This window comes from Nicotiana tabacum, chromosome 17, assembly GCF_000715075.1.
Source record: "Nicotiana tabacum cultivar K326 chromosome 17, ASM71507v2, whole genome shotgun sequence".
Taxonomy (NCBI): Eukaryota; Viridiplantae; Streptophyta; class Magnoliopsida; order Solanales; family Solanaceae; genus Nicotiana; species Nicotiana tabacum.
Genome location: NC_134096.1, coordinates 44501186 through 44510485, shown reverse-complemented (window position 1 = coordinate 44510485; position 9300 = coordinate 44501186). Strand labels below are relative to the sequence as shown.

At 37.3% G+C, this 9300-nt stretch overlaps 2 non-coding genes across 2 annotated transcripts; both read left to right on the top strand.

Moving 5' to 3' along the window:
- The first annotated feature begins 2702 nt into the window (after positions 1-2702).
- On the top strand, positions 2703-2809 carry LOC142172338 (small nucleolar RNA R71). Its single transcript, XR_012701699.1, has one exon. It is a non-coding gene; the product is annotated as a small nucleolar RNA R71 (small nucleolar RNA).
- A 5151-nt stretch (positions 2810-7960) lies between these two features.
- On the top strand, positions 7961-8032 carry TRNAE-UUC (transfer RNA glutamic acid (anticodon UUC)). Its single transcript has one exon. It is a non-coding gene; the product is annotated as a tRNA-Glu (tRNA).
- The last annotated feature ends 1268 nt before the right edge of the window (positions 8033-9300 follow it).

Genomic DNA, 9300 nt, shown 5'->3' with positions numbered 1-9300 from the left:
TACCATTTCTCCCACAATAATTTTATAATTTGTGACCTTACAATAATCGCAAAAGTAGTTTAGGAAAATAACTCATGAACATCGTAGCTTGCTTTAGGCGCGCTTTTAATTAGTTTATCGCGATTATGTATACGTTCGTGTGGCATAATTATAATTTTCAAAATTAAAACCGAAGTATGTGTTCGTGCAACTTTGGCCAAAACAATCTTAATATAATAAAATACTATTTATTGTGTACACGTACGCATTACATAATTTTGGCACAATAAACAAAACAGATTCACACACGTAATTCGTTTCAAAGATAATTCCATATTTTAATAATTAAAATCGGATAGATAAAATATGGAAATCAATAAATTACAGTTTGTCCAAAATTAATTCATGTCAAGTTGTAGTCAATAAAGCAACCGTGCTAGAACCACGGGACTCGAAAAATACCTTACACCTTCTCTCCGGTCAACAAAATTCTTTACCCGGACTTTATTTTTGCAGACCAATAATAAAAGAGTCAAATCTTTCTTTGAATAGGGATTCAAATAAAAGGTGACTTGGAACACCCAAAAATCAAATTTCAAGTGGCGACTCTGAATAATAAAATAGTCCCTACTTCAAAAATATCACTTTAATTGAAAAATCTCTTTAACCCACAGCAACCCATAACACATATCCTTTGGAGGGTAAAAAGGAGGTGTGACATTCCTTATATATTGCTAGATATAAGCTTCCAAAGTCGGGTCAGTGCAACAGAGATTTTGTTCTACACAATCGCAAAAGAGCTTCCACGATAGCGATTCACCAGGCCCCAAACTGTTATTTGCTCTTCTCGAACGTGACCAAATGTTCGCTATCACGATGCACACTTCTGTAGAGAAAAATCAGCAATTAAAAATGGCCTAGAAATAGTCTGAAACCACCCCGAAACTCACCCGAGCCTCTCGGGACCTCAACCAAATACACCAATAAGTCCTAAAACATCATACGAACTTAGTCGAAACCTCAAATCACATCAAACATCGCTAAAACCACGAATCACATCCCAATTTAAGCTTAATAAAAACTAACAAATTTCAACTTCTACATTCGATGCCGAAACCTATCAAATCAAGTTCAATTGACCTCACATTTTGCACACAAGTAATAAATAATATAACGGACCTATGAAAATTTTTAGAATTGGATTCCGATCCCGATATCAAAAAGTCAACTCCCCGGTCAAACTTCCAAACTTAAATTTCTATTTTAGTCATTTCAAGCCTAATGCAATTACAGACTTCCAAATAATTTTTCGAACACGCTCCAAAGTCCAAAATCACCATACAGAGCTATTGGAATCATCAAAACTCAATTTCGGGGTCGTTTACACATAAGTCAATATCCGACCAACTATTTCAACTTAAGCTTAAAATCTTGGAATTAAGTACTCTAATTCATTCTGAAACCTCCTCGACAAGTCACATAATTATAATTGCACACCGGATAAGCAGTAAATGGGGGAACTGGGCTACAATACTCAAAATGACCGACCAATTCATTACATATTTGTTTTGCAAGATTGTGCTGCAATGCTCTATGAGCTTGACCATTGAGGTCTCTTCTATCTTCCTCTTCTTTGTAAGGATCTCCTTCAAGAATTTGGCATAAGCTGACATTTGTAAGAGAACTTTTGTGAATGACAAATTTATATTAACCTATTTCAGCATATCTAGAAATCTCTCAAACTACTTGTCCAGCTTTTCTCTATACAGCTTTTGGGGAAAAGGTAGAGCAGGCATGTGCTCGCTCTCATTACGATCCTCCTTTCTTGAAGTGTCCTCCTTCTTCTTTTTGTCAGCTCCCTTCTTGTCTTTCTTCTTCTTATCAACTTCATTTTTCAGCTTCTCCTCACATTCATTTTCAAGTTCAACCTTTTTTGGACTGGAGTGGGATCTTTCAACACTTGCCCACTTTTCAAGGTCACAACATTCACTGTTTCTTTGGGGTTTATTTCAGTATCAGCTGGCAGAGTACCTGGGATTCTCTCAGACAATACAGTAGCAATTTTCCCCACTTGCTTCTCCAAGTTTCGTAACCCTGTGCCAAGTTCTTTGATAGTTGCACCATGAGCATCTAATCTCTCATCTGTCTTGACAATGAAGGACTTCATTAGATCTTCTAACCCAGACTGAGTGAAATTTTAAGTTTGGAACTGCAACCTCTGCTGATTTTGGAAGCCCGGGGCTCCTTGTCCCTAGAATATAGAGTTGTTTTGTTGTCATGCATTTACAGTACCCCCAGGTGAACTCCACGAAAAATTGGTGTGCTTATGTCCCATTGCATTGGAGTTATAATTCCCAACATCATTAACTTCCTCATTTGAGGCTTGACACTCATGAGTAGGGTGTCCTCTTCCACATATATCACAAGCTGCGTGGGCCTCACTGTGTACTGAAGCTAAGGTCAGCTTCCTTATTTCTTTGGCCATGGCATCAAGTTGTACCTGCATAGATATGTTAGCATCAACTTGGTGAACACCAGTTGATCTTCTTCTTTCAGCAATTTCAGAGGGCCACTGATTTGCATCTTCAGATAACTCATCTAGAATTGTGACTATCTCCTCTGGAGTCTTCTTCATCAACGGGCCTCCAGTTGAATTGCTCAATGTTCTGCATGAGGTTGGTGTCAATCCATCCCAAAAATCCTGGAGTTGCATCCAGAGTTCAATTTCGCTATGTGGACACTTTCGCACTAACTCCTTAAACCTCTCCTAAGCTTCAAGAAAGGTTTCAATCTCGTTCTGACAAAAGTTATGGATTTCTCTTCTAAACTTGCCCGTCTTAGCTGATGAGAAATATTTATCAAGAAATTTTATGGTCATCTCATCCCATGTTCTAATCGATCCATTAGGCAAGCTTCGAAGCCAATGTTTTGCATCATCCTTGAGTGTGAATGGGAATGCCCTTAAGTAGACTGCATCTTGTGACACACCATTGTATTGAAAGGTGTTAATAATCTCCTCGAAGTCCATTAGATGGTTGTTTGGATCCTCGTTCATCTTTCTTATGAATACACAGCTGTTTTGTAGAGTTTGAAGCAACCCCTGCTTCAACTCAAAATTGTTAGCTGCAACTGGAGGTGGTCTCACACTTGATAAGCCTTGGTTGTAGACCGGTCTAGCATAATCGCCAAGTGGTCTCCCAGCCCCGAAGGTATAATTCCAAACTGGTCTGCATCCAAGGGTTGATTCTGAGCAATTCTCCGAGCCCTCTCTTCTTTATAGACAAGTTGTGTATTTCGAAGAGCTGCTTCCTCAGCATCTCGTGCAGCTTTTTCTCTTTGTTGGGTTGCCTATATTGCAGCCAAATCAACATTATCATCATCTCCGTCCATAATTTCCTTGGTTGAGGATTGCCCAACCTTCCCAGTATTCTCAGGGAGATTTATTTCCTTCCTCAGCTGTCGTAGTTGTTTCTCAATTTCTGGTTCGTATGGTAGCACTTCCTTCCCAGAAGATCGAGTCATGCACCAATCTAACCTGTAGCATGCGCACAGTCAAGGAACACCAAACGTAAAAAGAGAAAAAAAATAAAAAATAAATTCTTAAATTAGCACTACAAACTATTTCAAACATTATTAATTGTCAATCCCCGGCAATGACGCCAAATTTTGACGAGCGTAAAACACACATTTAAATATGCTCGCTAGTCGAATATAGTATAGAAAAATATCGTATCCACAGGGATTGGATTTAAATAGTATTTTCGTAGCTTCTAGTTTAATTGCTATCCAAGATGATCGACAATTTAGATTTATGTGATTAAAACTAAAATTAACTAAAGTCTAAACTATTGGCTAATGACAATTGCAACAAGAGTAAGCAAAGAAGATATCAATGGGAGAAGATAGGGGTTGATTTGATAGGTGCAAGATACTTGTCTGGGATTTAACTCTAGTTAATTCACTTCTAATGTTCAAGTGAGTCTCTCGAATTCACTCAATTATTAGTTCAAATGTTTAGTAGAAACGCCTCTCTCGATTAAGTCTCAACCTCATAATGTGAACCAATTTAAGCTCGGTGAAGATATGCAAGAGTTCGTAGTGGATTGGTCTTTAGGAGAACCTCTCTCGATTATCCTCCTAACTAGGTCTAAACAATAATTCAACTAGCCTCTTTCGATTACTAAGAAGAATTAATGAATTCAACCAACAAGATAATGCAAAAATATCACAAGTTATGCCTCTTTCGATTACATGAACGTGTGAAAATAGATGCAACAATTAAAATACCCAAAACGATTCAATACATAAAAGAAAAAATAGAGTTAATATCCATAAACAATCATCAAAATACCAAATCCATCAATCCCTAAAGAAGAATTACTCCATAGATATGGAGTAATTCATCACAAATAAGTTTAAGTTAAAGAAAAATATAAAGTGATCCAAACTCTTGTCTTGAGTGAGGATTGAATGATGAAATCCTTGTGCTCTTGCTTCTCCAACTTCTCCTTAGCCTCTTTAGGTCTTAGATGTGTCAAAAGTCCAGAAAATACTATTTTTTCATGTATATATACCAAGTAGGGACGGGCCAAAGCGAAAACACCATTTCCTACGCGAAATAGGACACTTTCCGGAGTTGGACGCGCGCGGCTGCGCACCTGGGAGTGTGCTCGCACATATGGCCGCGCACTTTGGCCAGAACACTGCCTAACTTGCACGCCCAGTGCGCGCTCTCGCACCTGGGTGGCCTCTGAACTTTGCCAATTTCTGACATAAATTTACACTGATGCGTCGCACTAGTGTATTTTTTCAGCAGTTGATTCTTCCTTGAATTTTGACATCCAGCAGTGATCTTCGACCCCTGAACACCATCCCGGCTTATTCCTTTGGGCTTTTATTCAGACTTCAAAGCTCCAAATAATTCGAATTAGTTCCACAATATGTTCACTCGGAATCACTCCTCCAAGACATAAAACACACAATTAGTGCAATACACTAGCAATTGAAAGCTTAACTTAATTAAAGTGCAGTAAATTAGAGTGCGATAAATAACTAAAATACGCAATTATAACCTACCATCAGGGTTTAATCTCGAAGGGAAAGAAATTTTAGGTCCATGCCCATTTTCATAATGACATATTGTTGATCCATTTTTAGAGTTATCCCATTTCCATGTTAATCTGTAAGCTAGCCTACGTATTTTTATAATTAATCCACTTGATGCTCTACAATAATGTCCATAATCTATAGCCTTACAATATTCTCAAATTAGTTTAGAAAAATGACTCATAAACAACGCTAGCATGCTTTTAGGTATGACTAGTAATTAATTGTCATAGTTATGGGTACGGTTTCCGTGGCATGACTGGGATACGTAATCCCGAAATACATTTGCGCGTTTACGCGACTTGACCCTGCAACTTTAAATAATAATAAACATGTTGTAAATCGTGGGTGCGTTTCACGTGGCATGATTTGCAATATGTACAAAAACAACAACTGCGTAATAATGTGACTTGTCCAAAATGAGTTCCTTGACTACTTGAAACACACAATTAAAAGCGGTATAAAAGCGAAAATGCATAAAAGGTTCTAAAACAGGTAATAATCTAGTTTAATTAAACCAAGTGTAAATTGTAAAGAGACCGTGCAAAAACTACAAAATTCGGGAGTGCTTCACACCTTCTCCCGGGTTAAAAGAATTTCTTACCCGATCTTCTGTGTTTCGTAGACCGTAAAACAGAGTCAAATTTCCTTGAATCGGGATTTAAAATAATTGGTAACTTGGAACACCGTGATAAATAATTTAAAGTAGTGACTCTATTAAATTAATTAAATCAATCCCTTTTCAATAATGTCACTTAAAGTGGAAAACCTCATTTCCCTGTAAAAAGGAGGTGTGACATTGTTCTCTCAAAATTTTTACCGTATCAGCAATCGGTTCATCATCCATAACATCAGGAGTAGGACTCCTCGCACACAGAGTATTTTGTTCTTCCCGGATCGAAGTTGCTTCATTACCATCGTTGCGAGTTTCACTAGTAGAATCATCCTGCTGATCTCCACCACAAAAATTGTCCTCATGCTCATTGACGTTGTTTGTTCCAACATTGAGCGAGTTGTTGACATCATTGGGTGCTATATATGTATTTTGCTTATTATAGAAAAACTTCAAACCATGTTTGTAAAAGACAAATAGATCAAAGTAATACCACAATTATCTATGCCCCACGGTAGGCGTCAAATTATTTACCCGTAAAACGGTATAGTTAAATTTGTGACGTGGCTTATAGACACGGGGAATAAATTAATTCGAAAAAATAAAATAATAGAGAGCAAAAGAGAGTAAAATAAGAATAATTGAAAAAAATACAAGCTTGGACTTTGAATTGATCTTTTCCGGAAACAAGACCAATACCAAAAAACTTAATATTAGCAGAATAGAGTTTTGTAGAATAAGAGAATAGTATTAGCCTTTTTTTTCATACAAGTGTTTCGTGTCCATGAATGAGTACAAACTTCTCTATCGGCTGCTCCTTTAATGCTGCATTCTTTAACCGGTACCTTACTTTCGTATTCTCTTTCCCGACCTAGATGCCTTCGGAACCTATGCAACCGGCGTCATCTACTTGCTAACTCATCTCCTACCTGTCTTCACTGCCACGTGTTAACTCAAAAAGCATCCATTTGTTATCTGTTAATTTTACCCAATACGTTCCCTCAACTGTTCATTCTTCAACAGAAGCAGCCAAGTCACCAACCTGAGCCATAACAATATAAGAACTAAGATAGTCGTAAGGTTTATATAACTGTGACATAGAGACTTTTAAGAACATGGATGTCTTAATTGGACCTAAATGGCTTAGATCCATGAAACCAGAACCAGATAGGAACATAAGGTATTTCAAACAGAATAGCAACTTGTAACTAGACAATATTTTTTGCACAAGAAGCACTGACTGATGAACTATTTATTACATAAGGCTACGATCTTCATGTCTAGGGAGAACCAAAGAAGCTCATTCAGTGCATTAGAAAAAATATACTCCATGTATATCAGTATATGGTTTGCAAGTTCCAAAGTATCACTTAATTAGATACCTCACACATCAAATTACAATTCCAGGAGCCAACAAATTATTCTTTTTCGTTAGTTTTTTTCTCAGTTGGTACGATCTGTATCACTTCTGTTTAGTAGTGCAGGAGGTAAAATGTCCTAATTATATTATAAAAATGGATTTAAATTATATGCATTGACGGTATAAAGATGTTTTTTCAGTACTATCAGTGAAATGTATTTTGTGATAAGGAGTGTCAACAGTTGTTCATTTGGCTGCCTTCTCCAAACAAAGATAATTGGCTCTGAGACAGTCAAGGAGGTGTGGGAATGCGATCTATTTAGCACACGCTTTCTATATTGAATCTATATTGAAAGCGATCTCATTTTGGACAGTGTAAGTTTCAGTGTCAATTATCTGGGAAATTTCCTCGACTTGAACTAGAGACAATGTTGTGCCCGCTGACAACAAAGGGAACAATCCAGCAAAAGAAGTATACCTGCAATATCACTAAAGAAATTAAGTGCTCGTGGCAATAATGTAGAGTGTAATGGTAGAAATTGCGCCAATTGGCCACTTTTCGATCCTGTTTTTGAAAAATAGTCACTGTCTTGGAGTTGCGAATTTCACATCTGGAACTCCAAGACATTATTCTAAGGTTCACTTGTAAAATTTGAACTCTTGGACAATGGATATTTTTCCATTACAAAGGCTAAAAAGCCTTCATACATAAATCAACGTCAATGATCACAATCGAACTGGAGATACGCTCCTCTTAATTCCATAAACAGGAAGTGGTGCTCTCTGTGCTTACATGGAACATAAATTGTAATACCAGTAAATAAAAAACTCCTCAGCCTAATTCGTAAATTGCTAAACAACCTGCTACTATAAATAAAGTAAAGACAAGAGAAAGAACAAGTTCCGTTATCGTCCAGCGGTTAGGATATCTGGCTTTCACCCAGGAGACCCGGGTTCGATTCCCGGTAACGGAATGTTGTTTTCCCAAATTATGAAGTTCCCCTATTTTAACTTATTTTTGTTTCCCAATTTGTAATTAAGCAAAGTGTCCAAGTATTAGCTCAGATGCTGAATTTTTAAAGCGAAGTTTATAAAAATAGAGATAACACATAAGTACTTCAGACTAATAGTAACACGTACAGTTACGAATTATCAATAAATAAAGAAAACTTCAACCAATGTAAAAGCAACCCAATGAAGGAAGAAAAGATAGATTAAGCAAATACTAACGTTTAGCTGATTTGTTACGCAAGAATCCATTTGCCATTGAGCAGAGTCAATGTTCGATTCAAGCTGAGTGATCAACTCACCAATCTCAGCCCGAGTTTCACTGCTGGCGTTCAATCCTCTGTTGGTTCCTTTAAAAGAGTCCACCAATTGTTTCTTCAGTCAGCTGTTTTGGTGTCTCTTCCTTTGCAACGGCCATTCCAGCTTCTCATCTGTCCCCCTTTCGTCTTCGCTGGCCGCTCCCACGATATTTTTGGACTTTGGCTTGATTGAACTTGGTCTTTGTACTTCTCTTTTTGCTGTCAATTTGGTTCAACATTTTGAGGTGGCTTTTGAATATTGAGAATTTACGGGGCGGCTCAATGATATTGGTGTTTCACGAAAAAGTGTAACCTTTGGCTCAAATAATTAAATTTACATACTAAGGGGTTAAACCTAATTAACAATAATATTTCTAAATGCGAGTTCCGAAAGCGTGACTAACGTTGGACAGATCTGGTAGAAATATAATAATGGTGTGCAACAATCATTCCAAGTAATGTGAGCAATAATCGAGCATTAAATAGCAACGAACGATAGTAAATGACATTTAAGTAAATAGAAGGAATGATTCAAGTATATAAAGGAGGAACTAGGTGGTTATTCCTTCTGACAATGATGAATGCCAGACAAATCACATGAATGTTCCAATTATCCTCGGATCTGGTGGAAAGCATGAAATAATATAGACAAGTATCTTGGTGAAACGGTGATGTCTGTATCTTAGTAAGAGAGAGAGAGATAATCATTTGTCAAAGTGTGTTCTTACAAATGAATATCACATGTCTCACATTATTGGCCCCTCTTCCATGAGATATATTTCTAACAAACCCTAACAGTACAAACTGCAGAGAATATTCGCTTGAATATTTCCTTTAATATCTTATATTTAAAACTAGCCGTTACAGCTTCATCAGTGATGCTCGACCTCGATCATTGTCGTCATCTCGACCACGGCTCCCGTCGACTCTTCGGC